This window comes from Magnolia sinica, chromosome 5 (assembly GCF_029962835.1).
Source record: "Magnolia sinica isolate HGM2019 chromosome 5, MsV1, whole genome shotgun sequence".
Classification (NCBI taxonomy): domain Eukaryota; kingdom Viridiplantae; phylum Streptophyta; class Magnoliopsida; order Magnoliales; family Magnoliaceae; genus Magnolia; species Magnolia sinica.
Window position 1 is genome coordinate 71,392,713 of NC_080577.1, and position 18,546 is coordinate 71,411,258.

The window sequence follows — 18,546 nt, forward strand, 5'->3', positions numbered from 1 at the left end:
TTCTTCAATGAGAGGAGGTATTTAAAGTACACAATGAAATTGCAGTAATGACCGCTTTAGTTGAAGTAGGAATATGCCAATATGTCTTAGAGGGGGGTGAATTGGACTTTTTGATATTTTATGGATATTTAAAATCCTATCAATCTTATCCTGAGTAAATATGCATGTATCAGGATTTCTTCAAAGTAACTCTAATGGCTTCCAAGCCAAATAGAGGATGCAGTCATAAAACTATTTAAAAGATAAACAAGATGCAAATCATAGTTCATGATGGATGTGATCTCAGATAATCAAATATAAAAGTATTTAAGGAAATCACATAAGTAATGGAAGATAATAGCAATCTCAAACACAGTCATTTTTATAGTGGTTCGACTACTTGTTTACTCCACTTCCGGCGGATGCACTCAACCCTTGAGTGTACCGGATCTCACTAACGGAGGTTTCACAACAGGTTTACCTCAAACTGGAGGTTTTAAATCAGGTTCACCTCTAACCAGTACAACCTACACTTAGGCTGACACAATGTGTTTACACGACATAGTTTATGCCCACACAGGAGCAAGGGTCAACACACAGCACCCAAGTTTTAGGTCATACAGGCCAAGGATCTTCACAAGGAACCTCAACGGAGGTTTCACAACAGGTTCACCTCAAACCGGAGGTTTCATAACAGGTTCACCTCAAACCAGAGGTTTCAAATCAGGTTCACCTCAAACCAGTTTATGCTCTCCACAGAGCAAGGGTCAACAAAATGCATCCCCAAGTATACTCCTGTCGGAGGCCTCCTATGAGGGCTTGCAAGGGGTGAGAAACACCTTAGACCCAATCTTACAGAAGGAATGATCACAAGGGTCCTCTGGACTTTAATGACTTGCAGATAAGTAGATGAGCCCCATTTAATGCGTTGATGAAGATCTCCTCCTTTGATGATGAAGAATCTTCAACTCCCTTGAACGGCAATTCAGAAGATATTCCAATACATGGCGACAAGTTGGGTCAAGATTATAATGGAATCCTACTCTATTAAATATTTTCCTATAAGGGAGATAAAGTGATTCTAATTATCTGTGCATTTAAGGCATCCCAACTTAATGATTTGCCATTAAGGTAGCAGCTGCAAGATCCTTGAATGTGGAAGTTTATTCTCCAATCCACTCTGTTGAATGTCAATGATGAGGGTGGATTGGAGGATAAACTTCCATGAGAGAAAAGGCTTAGGGTATATGATCTAGGATTAAACACACAAAAGCACTCCCTGTTTTCTCCGCCAACAACCAAGGGCAAGCTCTCAATAAATAGGCAAAAGGTTCAAACGGATATAAAATGGTCACATTTTCTATAGAGTTCGATATCATCGAGCAGTGTCAATATTATTGAGCGTATACTCTCGATAGCATCGACTGGCCACTCGATGACGCGACCTCAATTGTCAAACACTTTTGAAACTTTTTGTCAACTGGTCGAAAAATTGAATGAGCGTCAATGTCATCGGATTTCGAACTCCGATTTCATCGACACGAGATTTGATTCCTCGACATGTGAAAATGTGAGAGCACTTGCCTTTGAAATTTTTTAGGTATATGATATGATCGAGTATCATTTGATATCATCGAAATTTGAATATCGATGATATCGGGGGCAGTATGGATTCATAAAAATTCCAAGGAATTTCCTATAAGTTGTTGGGCAGTTTATGTCCACTTTGATGACATTGACCATGCCTCGATATGATCGATATTTCAATATCAATTTTATCGAGTGACCCTTCGATCCAAGAAAAAACAACCAGAAAAACTTTCTGGAAAGATGTGTCCCAATCCGATATCAACGAAGGACTTCTGATATCATCGAGATTTGAGTTCCAATAATATCGAGGAGCACTTCGATATATCGAGGATTACATGATTTGCCTTAATAGCATTTTAAACACACCAAACCTGATGTCGATTTTATCGAGTCGGCTCAATGGACTCGAGATTCAAACATTGATGATATCGATGAGTCCATTGATCCATTGATAACTCAGTCCAGTTATCTTTTTGGTTGCTAGACATCTTTGGTCCTCATTTCAATAAGATTGAGTGAGCTTCGAGGACATCGTCAACAGTGTTCGATTTTATCGAACCACTTGTTGATAAATCAACAAAGGTAGAAAACTTAAAGATTTTTCTGAAATTTGAAAAAGTTTTCTAACCAAAAAAACTTTCCGGTGTTTTATTCAATTTTAAGGGATTTAAGTACCTGGTGTTTTGGGACATGGGATGTGAGGCTGAGATTTACCTGTGACGAGTTCGGGCACACATCCAGTTGAGGCAGACGCTTGATCATTCTTCCTATGGGGCTTCTTTGTCTAGCTGACTCAACACTCACGCTAATTGACAAAATAGGGCACTTTCAATCTCCCCCTTTGTCAATTACGTGACAAAACACCAAAACATCCTAGAACAACTTCTGGACAAATACCCTAAATTGTGTGTACATGAACTTTACACAATTTTACAAACTTATCTAGTGAGCACACACACATTCAGTAGCTGCTCCCCCTAACAGTAATCTCCCCCTATCTCCTTGAAACTGCTCCCCCTAACACCTGCACCACCATCCACAAGCAGATACACACAATTTTCCTTTGGGGTGTGGATTTGCTCTCCTCCTTTTTGTCAGTCATTGGCAAAGGATAACGAAATAAAGGATATTGACTGAAGTTGAAGCATATGGGAGAACCAAAAAGACAGATAGAATAAGCATAATAGATAGATGTAAAAGAATATCCTTTAAAAGCATATTAGTTCAAAAAAAAAAAAAACAAGCTAAGCCGTGATGACTAATAGTTTAAGCATAAAGATCAAGCATCACAAACCACAGTAGATATAAATCCAATAAAACAGGAGCCAAGATTCACAGATGATAGCAGCATCCAAAGTAGACCAGTAAGCAAACCAAATTAAAATGGCAGTAAAGATATATGAGATATAAATAGCCATAACCCAAAGTATCCAAAATATATACTGCCCAAGTTTGGCAGTAGTATGTCATCCATCCCAAACAAAAAAAATCAAGCCCATCCATGGGCACCCAAAAACAGACACAAGTATCTAGCCCATCCATGGACATATACATATAAAAAAAAAAAACTTATCATACTATGCAGGTTTAGAAGTCATCACATACACTCATGCGATCGTAGGGCATTCAAAAAGATGCCCATGCCCGTACGTTGGGATGAGAGTAGGGTGTATGTGATGGCACACAGACTATCTATACTATGGCAGAGGTGCGGAGGAGGACAGTGTTCTATCGTCGCGTCTGCAAGTGATCAGATCCACCAATTGTTACACCGGCTGCTGCACCCCATTCACCAGTCATTCCAAGATAGTGAACCTTGCATTCACGGTCTCCTTTAGCTGGGTGACTTCCCGCATCATTGCTCCAATCCTATCCTGGTGGAGCTTGAACCTTTTTGCATGCCTGGGTTCGATTAAGGACGAAGCTTGTTGGGGCTTGAGAGGGTCACCCTCAGCCATTCCAGTGCCTTCGCTGGAGCATCGCCTTCACCACCTTCTCCTTATTCATGAATTTCTTCCTCTAGTAGGTCTTCGAGAAATTTGTGGAACTTTAAATCCATCCTTCTAATGTTGTTCTTGTTGAAGTGTTGAAGGGGAAGTTCTGGATTGTTTATTCTTGGAAGACCGATCGCATTGCATACAGTGTGAATGACCAAGGATAGGGCAAATGAACATCCTAAGATGTATGAATCGCATATACTAGCTGAAGCACAATCAGAGTAGGAAGGAAGATTTTGATCCCTGTAGCTACGGAGTAGACTACCATGGCCATGAACCCAATGAGATCCAAATGATTGGTACTTCTAGGATATATGTTAGAGGCAAAGATGTCATGCAAAATATGATACCAAGGTTCCATGAATTTTGGTTTTAGCGCATTGCCTTGATACCAAGAGATATCACGACCATGATAGAGAAATTTTGTAACCATGGACCGAGTTTCAACATTCTCAAGGTCTATGTCAGGGAGACGACGGGTGATAGAGTGAGCCCAAGGATGTTTGCAATGGCTGTAGGAGTAATTTCTACATCATCACCATCAACAGAAACCGTGATGGATGGAGGATCGACCACCAGCGAATGACTGGATGCAAAGAAGGTGTAGGTCCGTTCATAGTGACACGGACCGCCAAAATCAAGGAGAGCTAACCATCCAATTTCAGCTAACAGGGGTTCCAGATTATAGGGTTTTAGACATTCCCTATCTACCCTCCTTTCAAGAACTAACTTCCTTCTAATGTATTTGGCCAGTGCCGGATTCACCGTAGCAAGAGGAGGGGTTGGTGCTTCAGATTGGGACCCGCCACGCGATGTTTTCTGTGTTCGCTAGCGAGTGGGAGTCCCATGTTCAGGAGCCCTTGCCCTTTCTCTCGGAGCAAGAACTTTTTACCCGGAGGATCTCGAAGATTCTCTAGGACCGGACGATTTTCCTTTGTCCTTGCCCATTTGCCGATACTCACAGAGAAGGGTTTGACGAATTTGGAGATAAACGGACAGAACTTCTCTTGAAAATCAGGAAATACCCAAAAAAAGCAAGATAGAATCTTGATGTAAGGAGGAAATAAAAGGGGTATTACCAGATTTGAATGATGTCTAGGACTCCTTGATGAAGATTCTTGTGATTTTTAGAAGTGAAATGCCATTTTCTTGCTCGAGCGCCTTTTATTGGGCGGCACACTTCGATATCATCAAACACTATTTTGATGATATCAATGGACCTCATTTGATGTTATCAAGGATGTCTTCAATAACATTCTCAGTCATGTGGCTTTTACCATTCCAACGAGGTGACGATGATATCGATTCTTGGTCGATTTAATCGAGAGTCCTCATGACTTATCGACAGACATATCGAAGGTGAATATTTTTCATTTTTCAGCACTTCGACAAACTTTCATGTATAATATAGTATATCTTTAATCAAACAGTATATAAAGCAAAAATTTGTACAAGCATTGTACAATCCAAAATTATAAACATCAAGATGTTTATATACAAAAAGATTGAGGTGAGGGTCCTCAGATGTATCGTTAAAAGTTCATCAAAATTGCATCTTTTCAACATCTATCTAGATCCAGATGCATGACCTGGACATGTTTTTCAATGTTTAATATTTCTAGGCATATGGATTAGCCCTTCCTTTGCCTTTAATGACGTAGAACTGGTTATTTGTGCGACAACCCTTCATCATTGATTTACCTGAAAGGTTTAGGATTTCATATTCTTGTTTGTTGAATGTAACTACATGCTCATTGTCACATATTTGAGAAATGCTTAGAAGATTATGTGTCAATCCTTTTATACAAAAGACATTCTCATTTTTGAATGAATTTATTCCTTTGATAATTCCCTGTCCAATTACCTTAGTAACTATCTCATCATTAAGATCTATAGGTGACTATCTCATCATTAAGATCTGAATAATTTGAGAGAAGGGATTTGTCACCTGTGACATGTCTTGAGCATCCGCTATCCAGGTACCGCTTAGTATCATTGCCTGTTATATGATTTGAGTGAGTAATAAGACAATTTTTCTTTTCTTTCACTACCTATTTTGAGACAGGATTTTTAACTGGGTAGTTTTAGTTTCTTTAATCAACTTGGGTAACTGAATCATGTTTCCTTGTCTTACAAATTCATGAGTTTTCTTGTTTAATTCAGCCACTTGATTTAATAACTCCTTCATTCTGTTAGTCATTATAGGTGGCGATGGATGTGTATTTCTTCTATCCATATTCCTAGGTGGACTCTTGACATCTTGTATTTTTATGGTTGGTTTGACTTTTCCAAAATGATTTTGACAAGAATTATGTTGTGTCCTCCTAGGTGACAAGCATTTAAACTTATAATGACCCGAATCACCACATAAATGACAAACTAGAGTAGTTCTTGTTTTACTTCCTGAAGCAGCAGATTTTTCCTCCATTGGTGTTGCATTTCCAGTTTTTGTTTTATATTTATCATATCATAAGCTACACTTGTCCTTTCCGGGTCTTCCCATACCTAAGAGTTTTTCTAATTTCTCACCACTCTGGGAAAACTTATAGTTTAACTTAGCAAAATTTCTGGATTCTTCTAAATCAAATAGGAGTGTGTGATTTTCATTTTGAAGGAGCATGCTTTTATCTTTTAATAGCTCAACCTGTTTGTTTAGTTTTTCAAAATCGAATTTAAGGAAAATATTAATTCTTTCTAGTCTATCATTATCAGAGTGATTTTCTGTAAATCATTAATTAGGTGTGTATTGATTTCCAATGTTTTATCCAGGTTTTTTTTTACAGCAATTCATTTTTATTTTCAGTTAATCCAAGGCTATTAAGGATATTGATGCTATGAATGTAGAGTTGATTGTAAGCATCCTATAGTTTATCTTGTTCTTCTTCTTCCTTCTCAGTTTCCTCATTATCTGATGGAAATGATTTAGTGGCCTGCGGTTCTTCATTGTTCTCAGTTTCTATGGGAGTAGTTGAGGCAATAGAGATCATAAGAATTTTCAAAGATTTCTGGTCTCCATCGCTCTCTGAGTCACTATATTCTGAGTTTGACACTTCCGTATCATCCCATGTGACTGCCATCACTTTTCCTTTGGTTTTCCTATTCGGGAATTCGGTGGACAAGTGTCTAAACTTTCGACAGGTATAAAATTGTGGTTCCTTGGACTTTTTACCAGATTTACTTATGAAATGTTTGTTGTCCACCTATCTTCCTTTAAATGGACGACCATGATTTTTCTGAAAGAACTTTCTGAACCATTGTGCCAACAAGGCCACTGCCTCATCTTCGTTTTCTCTTTCACTTTCAATGTCCTCATTTGTTCTATTCTTTGAAGTTTTGAGGACAGTAGTTTTGGATTTGGGAGTTTGTTTGAAGTGTACTTCAAATGTTTGTAGGGAACTATTAGTTCTTCTACTTTCATTTCATCTATGTTTGTACATTCTTCAATGGTTGTTACTTCAGAATTGAACCGTTCTAGTAATGATCTTAGTATTTTTTTATAGATTTTTGGGATCGAAACTTTCTCACCTAATCCACCCATGGAGTTGTAAATGATGTTCAACTTTGTGAAAATTTCCATGAAGGTCTCATGCTCTTCCATTCTAAGACTTTTAAACTGTGATGTTAGGAGTTGCAGTTTGGATCTCTTCACAGTGCTTGTTCCTTCATGGGTTATTTCCAACAAGTCACATGCTTCTTTAGTGGTCCCACACATACTAATTTGATTGAAAACTTCTTGGGACACAGCACGGTAGATAACATTCATAGCTTTATCTTTAGAGGTTTACTTTTCTTTATCCAATGCTGTCCACATCTCATTGGCTTTTGGTTTGGTGATAGTTGTGCCATTTTCAAGTACAATTTGATCAGTTGCTGGCACATATCCTCTTTCAACTATATCCCAAACATCATGATCCAAAGATCTTAGAAAGTAATGCATTATAGCCTTCCAGTATGCATAATTTGATCCATCAAATACTGGAGGTCTAGTGACCGATGAGCCCTCTCCTTTGGCCATATCACCAACTTCAGTCAAGATCACTCTCTAGACAGTGAAGCCCTTAAGAGAGACTCGCTCTGATACCAATTGAAATTGTGGTAATAACTGCTTTAGTTGAAGTAGGAATATGCCAATATGTCCTAGAGGGGGGTGAATAGGACTTTTTGATATTTTATGGTTATTTAAAATCCTATCAATCTTATCCTGAGTAAATATGCATGTATTAGGATTTCTTCAGAGTAACTCTAATGGCTTCCAAGCCAAATTGAGGATCCAGTTATAAAACTATTTGAAAGATAAACAAGATGCAAATCATAGTTCATGATGGATGTGACTGTGTGTGAGATGTGATCTTAGATAATCAAATATAAAAGTATTTAAGGAAATCACACAAGTAATGGAAGACAATAGCAATCTCAAACACAGTCATTTTTATAATGGTTCGACTACTTGTCTACTCTACTTCTAGCGAACGCACTCAACCCTTGAGTGTACCAGATCTCACTAACAGAGGTTTCACAATAGGTTTACCTCAAACCGGAGATTTTAAATCAGGTTCACCTTTAACCAGTACAACCTACACTTAGGCTGACACAATGTGTCTACATGACATAGTTTATGCCCCACACAGGAGCAAGGGTCAATACACAACACCCAATTTTTAGGCCACACAGGCCAAGGATCCTCACAAGGAACCTCAATGGAGGTTTCACAACAGGTTCACCTCAAACCAGAGGTTTCAAATCAGGTTCACCTCAAACCAGTTTATGCACTCCAAAGAGCAAGGGTCAATACAAAGCACCCTCACGTACACTCCCATCGGAGGCCTCTTATGAGGGTTTGCAAGGGGTGAGAAACACCTTAGATCTAATCCTACAGAAGGAATGATCACAAGGATCCTTTGGACTCTAATGACCTACATATAAGTAGATGAGTTCCATTCAGTGCGTTGATGAAGATCTCCTTCTTTGATAACGAAGAATCTTTAGCTCTCTTAAACCGCAACTCAGAAGATGTACCAATACATGACGACGGGTTGGGTCAAGGTTATAATGGAATCCTACTCTATTAAATGTTTTCTTATATGGGAGATAGAGCGATTCCAATCATATATGCATTCAAGGCATCTTAGCTTAATGATTTGACATTAAGGTAGTAGCTGAAGGATCCTTGAATGCAGAATTTCATTCCCGAATCCACTCTATTGACTGTTAATGATGAGGGTGGATGTAACGACCTGAAATTCGGTGGTCGAGCATAACTCAGCTCCCGAGTTTCGAAACATCACTTATGCAACATATTTAATGATGGATGTATGTTGTCTGTATGAGTACATAAAACATGGAATAGATTAAGCCAAACTGCAAACATAATTCAGGGATAAGTGAGAAGCGTAAGCGGAAGACTTATAGAAATATATGTGTGCATGTGTAAATCCCTGAAGTACATATACATACCAGGTCATATAACAAGTGTTGCTACCAAAATATTACAACTATCAAATGACATTATCTATTCCCAAAAAGAAATTCCAGAATCTCACGCATCAGAACAAGGCTCACTAGAACCCGCCTGAAAACTGCATGAAAGAAAAAGTAGCCTCATCATCCTCGAACTCCTACTCTGCCTCAGAGGTCGCATCAACATCTGTAACTAAGACAGAGTCTGGTGGGTGATTAACACTGCCCCAGAACGTGGGAGTGAGTGATCAACTCAGTGGAACAATAAAGCAAAGGTTAACATGTTATCAATTCAATCAAGCAGTAATGATAAAGCAGAACATCAAACATGTCCTAAGTACTCTTGTTAGTGCAAGGATGTATGTAAAATGATGTATGCACCTTGCCTGTACACCCTCAGCGTCTTCATCTTACGTTACGCATGACATCACCTCAAGTGCTCTACCTCTTCCAGGCACATGTAATGCGGTGCAAGAACATGATTACCGAGTTGTTATTAGTCCTTTTCATATAGCAGGATTAGGAAGCTAAGGTACCTTCCTCATATCAATTCCCAAACAGTGATCCATTCTAGGGTCGTCAGTCCTAGACAATCTCATACGATCATAAGGTTTTAGGTTGTTGCAAAGGGCTCGTTACCAATCAATGCATGCCTATCATACCTTTGTTACTACAATAAGGCTCGTCACCTCAATGCTGTATCCAGGTATGCTCGAGGTCACTACAAAGGGCTCGTCACCAATCAATGTAGGCCGATAGCACGAATATAGTGTCCCATTACCACCATAATCGGCTCACGAGTCTGGTTGCACACTAGTCACTATGGGGAGGCTCGTCACCCCAGCGTAGGTCGACAGCTCAACCACGGTGTCCCATACCACCATGTCCGGCTCATGAGTCTTAGCGGATCAAGGTACCATGGTTAATAGGATTTCATCGGTAAGTATGGTACCCTTGATTCAAACAATAGCGTTCATACATGGTGAACATACATCGGACAATCGGGTTACTTGACGAACTCGACTAGCACGAGCGCACGTTGGGTTGAACGACATAGAGTGCGCAAACAGTCCGTGTGGCCAAACCACTGCCGACAACTCTAATACGACTCGGGTTCGTCTAATCACGTCCTACGTGGCCAAAGCAACCTCAGCCACAAACTCAAGGCCGATTACTGATTTGCTGGACTATTCTATAGTCCGAAACACATTCCACTACAACAGATATTGATATCAACAATTTAGAATAGTAATGGAACAACAACTCAAATCATGTAGTATATGAGCATTTGAAGAATGTCAACTTAACATGGATTTAAACATAAGTAATACTTGAACTTAAACAACAAGGAATATGACTTGCATATGGTAAATCATACACATTACTAGGAGTGTTGAGAATCGCTTCTCAATGCCCGCGATTAAGTTAATATGTTGCACTTTAAACCATTCAGACATTTCTACAAACACTTAGAATACATAGCGCAACATACATGACGTATGTTGAAATACACGCATTTGAACAATTCCTTTTGCCAAGGAGTTGTCACACATACAATTAGCACAATTACACGACAAATAATTATGGCAAACACATGCTCATATTTTATACATATACGGTACTTCCTACATATACATAGAATACACAAATCTCAATATAACACATGCATATCAGAAACGCAAAATAAACATAGCATTTGGCATGTGAAATTTCATCCATAACAAGAATAAACCATTAACTGGCATTGAAAGCCTTAAAAACCATAACCTATATAATTAAACTCCGCACCTTAAATCAGAAATAGAACACCAAACTGATTCAGACGATATGTCTTCGTCAACGGCGACTAGACAACCTAAGGCAAGAATAGAAATGAGATACAACAACACATAAATTATTCTAAGCTCTAAAACAGATTAGGGTTAGGTTAACTTACCTAATGATGAACTTAGAATCGCCGGAATAACGATTCAAAAGTGAAGGTTTAAGGATGTAGAGCAACAGGAAAGAATCTAAGATGATTCACCAACTTCTCTCTCACTTTCTCTCTCTTTTCCTCTCTCTTTCTTAGCTAGGGTTAGAAAATTCGTATGGAAAAGAGAGTTAGGGTTTTCAGGTCTATATATAGGCCTAACATTGATGAAAATAGCCCCAGGGCCAAGGTATACTTAGGTTATAACCAAAACAGGTCTCTCTCGATCCAACGGAGCACTTCCGGTGGGCCTTTTTCACGTGCGGTCAGACTTAAGCTCACTAACCATGGATCTAGGTTAGACTGAGTTTTTGTACCGATCGGATCTACAGATCAGCCGTGGTGGACCACACTCAATTCAACAGTCACCGAAACTCGATAAGGACCACAAGCACTATGACCTGCCTGGGCCATCTTCCCTGATCCGAGGGTGAAATTGGGTCAGAATCCAACGGTCAGATTGCTTAAAATCGTCGCGCAATCAACACGACTCAGATTTCATATAATCACGTTTAATTTCTCACCGTTCTCACACTCATCACTCTGGACTCAATCAAATTGACCCAGAACATCATCTGGACTTGATTTTTGAGGTGATGGTCAAGTCCAACATGGTGACCACAACAACCTAAGATCATCGCTATCGGACTTTCGACGGGCGGTCCAGGTCCGATCCAGAACTTCCAAAAATTCCCAAGTGCAACTGGATTTAGCGATGAATCCTAGATTTCAGAGTAACATAGCGCTAACTATTCTACAGGTTTTGAGTCATGCCGATCAAATTTAAAGTGATTGATGCAAATTTCATAAGTAATCGAGTTTAACGCTAATTACCCACAAATAGCTTCTAAGGAAAATAGAGGTAGTACCCGGGTCTTGGCACAAAATTTTTCGGGTCATTACAATCTACCCCCGTTAAAGAAAATTTCATCCTTGAAATTCATACCTTCTCATATTCCTCAAGGATCTGAGGGTAGCTCTTTCTGACCTCAGCTTCGGTTTCCCAAGTAGCCTCTTCTTCACTATGATGCGTTCATAGAACTTTCACAAGAGGGATGACCTTGCTACGCAATACCTTCTCCTTCCTATCTAGGATACGCGTCGGTCGCAATACATATGTGGCATCCTCGCTCAACTGCACCTGCTCCCAACTGATAATATGCGAAGGATCAGGAACATACTTCTTCAACATAGAAACATGAAATACGTTATGCACGCCCGCAAGAGGTGTGGCAAAGCAAGGTGGTATGCTACCGCTCCCACTCGATCCAAAATTTGAAATGGACCAATAAATCTCGGCGTAAGCTTTCCCTTCTTACCGAACCGCAGAACTCCCTTCATAGGAGAAACCTTAAGAAACACATGGTCTCCAACCTCAAACTCAAGCGGTCGCCGCCTTGTATCAGTGTAACTCTTCTGCCTACTCTGGGCTGTCAGAAGTCGACGTCGAATAATGTCAACTTTCTCTAAAGTCGCCTGCACCAATTCCGGGCCAATCAAACTACGCTCACCAACTTCTTCCTAACAATGCGGTGCTCTGCACGGGCGACCATACAATGCCTCGTAGGGAGCTATGCCAATACTCGCCTGGAAACTGTTATTATACGTGAACTCTACATACTGGAGACAATCATCCCAACTGTCCTTGAAATTCAAAACACAAGCTCGCAACATGTCTTCTAGAATCTGATTCACACGTTCCGTCTGCCCATCTGTCTGCGGATGAAAAGCGATGCTGAACTTCAATTTCACACCCATCGCTTCCTGAATATGAGTCCAGAAGATAGATGTGAAACGCGTGTCTCTGTCAGACACAATCTCTAAGGAAACTCCATGCAGACGCACAATCTCCTTGATATACAACCTAGCCAACTCATCTGCAGAGTTTGTGACTCTGATCGGTAAGAAATGAGCCGACTTCGTCAATCGGTCGACGATCACCCAAATAGAGTCATGTCCCTTCTTCGTTCTCGGCAACCCAGAAATAAAATCCATAGAGATGAAGTCCCACTTCCATTCTGCTATGGGCATGAGCCGAAGCAGCCCAGGAGGTCGGCGATGCTTTGCCTTGACCTGCTGGCACGTGAGACAACGAGACACAAACTCAGCAATATGGACCTTCATGTTGTCCCACCAATAAGATCTTCTCATATCCTGATACATCTTCATGCTACCTGGATGCATCGCAAGCTTAAAAGTATGGGCTGACTCGAGAACCTCCCGTCTCAAGTCAGGAATGTCTGGGACACATAACCAGCCATGAAACCGTAGGCCCCCATTAGAACCAACACTCCACTCGGAGTTCTCATCTGTACTAACCCGCTTTCTCATCTTCGCTAAAAGCTCATCATCTGCCTGAGCTGCAATAATCTTCTCATCCATGAGGGGCTGTACACGAATGTGTACGATAACCTCATACGGCTCTTCCACTGTAAGTTTCTGCTCAAAGTCTCGCACAAACTCCAACTTGTCTCATTCTGCTATCATTAGCGGAGCTGCAAACTCTATAGCTTTCTTGCGACTTAACGCGTCTGCCATAAGGTTCGCCTTGCCCGAATGGTAAGAAACATCGAACTTAAAGTCTTTCAATATTTCCATCCATCGGCGCTGCCTCATATTCAAGTCGCGCTGCTTGAAAATATACTTAAGGCTCTTGTGGTCGCAGAAGAGCTCGAACTCCTCTCCGTAGAGGTAATGTCTCCAGAGCTTTAATGTGAAAATGACAGCTGCCAACTCCAGATCGTGTGTAGGGTAATTCTATTCGTGATTCCTCAACTGTCTCGAAGCATAAGCAATCACCCTGTCCTTCTACATAAGGACACAACCCAGGCCAACGCGAGAGGTGTCAGTATATATCATATACTTAACCCCTTGCTCTGGCAATACTAGCACAGGGGCGGACGTCAACTTGTCCTTCAGCTCTTGAAAAGCTACCTCTGCCCTCTCATTCCAAGCAAACTTCAAATCTTTCCGTGTCAACTGAGACAACGGTCTGGTTATCTTCGAGAAGTCTCGTATGAAGCGTCGATAATAGCCTACTAGACCCAGAAAACTTCTTACCTCAGTAACTGAACCAGGCTGCTTCCAATCCTAAATTGCAACTACCTTAGCAAGATTGACAGGTATCCCTTCCTTGGACACCACATGTCCCAGGAACTTGACTTCCTCTTTCCAGAAATCACATTTCTTGAACTGCGCAAAAAGCTGATTCTTCCTAAGAGTATCCAAGACCACTCTTAAGTGCTCCTTGTGCTCTTCCCGACTCGCAGAATATATCAAGATGTCATCGATAAAGACAATGATGAATCGGAACAAGAATGGCCGAAACACCCTGTTCATTAGATCCATGAACACGGCCGGTGCGTTCGTAAGACCGAACGACATCACAAGGAACTCATAGTGACCGAAGCTAGTCCTGAAAGCAGTCTTCTGCACGTCCTCATTCTTGACACGCAACTGATGATACCAGATTAACCTTTGAAAAGTACCGTGCCCCCTTCAACTAATCAAACAGATCATCAATCCTAGGCAAAGGGTACTTATTCTTCACAGTTACCAAATTCAACCTGCGATAATCAATACATAATCGCAAGGAACCATCTTTGTTCTTCACAAACAAGACAGGTGCTCCCCAAGGAGACACTAGGCCGAATAAAGCCCAAATTCAGCAAACCATTTATCTACTTCCTTAATTCCTCCATTTCACTTGGAGGCATACGATAGGTGGGCAAAGAAATAGGCACCGCACCAAGCATGAGATCGATAGTAAAGTTAATCTCACACTAAGGGGGTAATCCAGGAATCGACTCAAACACATCTTTAAACTCCCGAGCTACAGGCATGCTCTCAAACACTGATCCAGCCATACTCTCCAATAGAGAAGTATAATAATCAAGACGAAAAGGGTAACTGACCTGAACTGGGAAAGTAACTGTCTCGCCCTCAGGTCCATGAATTGTCACCGACCTTGCTTCACAATCAATCTCTGCTCGCATCCTCGTGAGCCAATCCATACCCATAATAACATCGTAATGAAAAAGAGGTGCGACAAAAAAATCAACACGAATCGATCCACTTCCTAGGTCAACCCAACAATCCATACAACACTTGTTCATAGCAGAGGAAATCCCCGTAGCGGTAGTGAGCATCACTCTTTTTATAGAAACAGTGCTCAAACTCAGACGCCTAACTGCCGCATATGATATAAGAGAGGTAGTGGACCCTGTATCCACTAACATAGAAACGGGACTACCTTCACTGTGCGCTGTAACCTCGAAGGATCTCGGCACCAAGTTAGACATAGGCGCTTCAGCTGAGAGCGCATGAACTCGAGCCTACTGTTGACGATTCGGTGGAGGAACCATGGGCCGCTGAGGTAGCCTGAAGCTAGGTACAGAAGTTCTGAAGGATGGATGAGCTGGCGCTGAATGAAGAGGTGAAGGTGAAATAACCTGAGGCATCGGACGACTGATCCTCTGCGGTGGAGTAAAACTCCTGTCCCGCATACACGAAAAGCACGAACGATCCAAATGCCCCGTCTGCACACAATACGAACAGCGAGATCAGCTCGCACCTGCTAAGTGGGCGGCGTTAGATGCCTCGGAGGAGAATCTGCCCGCTGCCTCTTGTCGAGAAAAGGTGCAGGTTTGGGAACCATAGGTGCTCGCATACGGGAAGACCTGTCCCCGTCCTACTCTGCTCTCAAGGACATGCTCACCAACTCCGCATAGGAAGATATGCTAGCATAGCACATCTTCGATCGGATCTCAGGCCTCAATCCCTCAGAAAAATGCCGCATCCTCATCGGCTGATTGCTCAGAATCAAGGGAGCATAACGACCTAGCTCAGTGAACCGGTTCTCATATTCCGCCACCGACATCCCTCCCTGGCGGAGGCGAAGGAACGCACTCTTCTTCTCGTGTTGGTACGTAACCGAGAAATACTTCTCATGGAAGCGTGCCTCAAACGCCTGCCATGACCACTCATATCCTTCTTCAACCATACGAAGAACACTGTCCCACCATAAACTGGCCTCCTTCTCAAACATGAAGGAGGCAAGCTCGACCTGCTCAACCTCTAAACAGTGTAGCGGTCTCAGCATCTTAGAGATGCGATCAATCCAGTACTCGGCCTCCTCGGGTCTATGAGAACCCGCAAATGTGGGAGGTCGTAAGCGCTGAAATCGCTCAAATGTGCCGCTCGCACTAGCGCTCCCAGATGGGGGCATAGGTGAAGTAGGTGGAGTCGCCCCCACTGACTGAGAAAAGATGCCAATCATGGAAGACAGAAACTACTGCTGTCGCTGCTGCTGCTGCTGCTGCATCAACCGCATCATCTGATTGAACCTATCAGAAGGTGGAGCAGACGAAGATGCACGGTTCAGCTCAGGAACCGAAGGCGTGACTGAAGGAGCCATAGGTGGAATCACAGGTGTCGGCCTAACACCAGTTTGAGATGGGCCCAACTGTGGATCCGTCTGTCTATCGCTCAGGGGAGGAACCCCGACAAGCGACTCAACCAAGGAGAGACGGGCCGAAGTCTTCGAACCCTTAGGAGGCATACCCTACATTTAATAGAGGATACAACCTGTAATATTCTACGTCCACATAATCCACCCACACAGCAATCGCAACACAACTTCAAAGATAAACAACATGCATTCCATTTAACAAAATTTGTCGCAATACAAGTAGTGCAGCATTACATGAATCACGACAGGGAAAACATGTGAACTAAACATCTAAAACTTCAAACAACAATAAACAACTTCCAACTACTAAAGCCAACAATGGCTACACATAAAAGCAAACAACAAAACAAAGCAAAGGATGACTACAACTACAGCTACTCATCGGAATCAAAAGATGGAGGCGGGGCACCCTTATCCTATAAGCAACACAGGATAGACTTTAGAGTTTGAGTCACCTTCTTGAACTTATGCTTCACAAGGCCTCGAAGATCCATAATATCTTGGCGTAGAACAGCTTGCCCTTCCTCAAGCCGACCGATACGGGCATCCCTGACAACCTGATCTGTGCTCTGCGCTGGTGCCACAGGAGGAGAGCTCTCACTCATATCCTGTGCCTCAACCTCTTCCTCGTCCTACTCTGTTTCTTCTTCAATCTCAGCTCCACCCTCAGCATAACTCTCATCCTCATCACTCTCTGACTCATCCTCACTCTCTGAGGCTTACCGACGAGGACCAATATCCATCTGCTTAAGGGTCGTCAGATTAATGTGGCGAACAGGAACCGACTTTTTTGCCCCAAGCCGATAGCCAAACTCATGTGCATGCTTACAAATGAGGCGGCCAAATGGGAGGGTTTCGGTCCTCCTAGTCGAACGAGTGATAAGGATAATCTGACATAAGATGTACGTCGGCACACATAACTTCGCTCCTTGCCCCACCTGATACAGAAAATCTACCATCAAGCGCGTACACTCGCTACTGTTGCTCCACCTTGGATATATATTGAATGTACACATGTGGTGAAGCAAGCGAAAATCGTCTGTCATGTTGGTAGCTAGAAGACTTCTATTAGGCTTTCATTCGACCAGACGACCACACAAGAGCCGGGTGTGACGATCCCTCTCGCGCATACTGTTCAAATTCTTCTCACTGGCATGCACTTCACCAAGTGGCACATTCAGGAGTCGGGATATCAAAGCGACGTTGACCGTGGCCTCCCGACCGCTACCACAAGGAATCTTGAACTGCAGAGGCTCCAACGAAGGATCATGAATGTTGGCATAAAAAGCTCGAATAGTGCTTGTATTGGTGTGATACTCGCCCTCAAACAAGGGACACCAACCGGCCCCTTTTAGGTGCTCCAACAACAGAAACCTGCCAAATAGCCGCGGATCTACATGAGCCTCAAAAAGGACCCTACGGCCTTTATAGACTCTATGAGATAGCTCCGCTAACAAGGTTCTTCCAATGGGAGCTTGAGGATCAAGGTCCCGCTTGGTTTGAAATTCATGGGCAGCGGTCGTGCTTGCGGCAGCACCTCTCGGCCTCCATGCACGAGTTGGACGGCTAAGCCCGGCTTCATCCACGGGCGCTCTCTTCTTCCCCATCAAAGAAAGAAGGGTAGAGATGGAAAAGATGGCCGTGATAAACTCAAAGAGGGCCATGAAAATGAGAGAAATGGGAGAAATAGGAAGGATGGTGAAACTTTCACACACTTGAGATCCCAAAGAAGGATTTGGGAGCCCAAAGGAGAAGAAAAGGGGGTGAAATCAGCAATGGGAGTGAGGTTTTGAGAGGGGTTAGATGGGTGTGCACGAAAATGGAAGAAGAAGGAGATTGGGGAGGGATTTTGGTGGTGTTTTGAGAGAAACTTGAAGAAAAGAAGAGCTTAGGAGGGTGATTTGTGAAGGAAGTAGCGTTTAGGAAGGGTTTTAATCAGCAAACCATGGAGGGGTGGGCCACACTAGGCCCCATGGGCGTCGGCCCGAAGTGGCCCGCTGATCGGCGAGGTCATCGCCGGTCTCTGGACCGTCTGGCGATGACTCACTGTTTGGGCGAGGTCCTCATGGTCCCTTATGTGG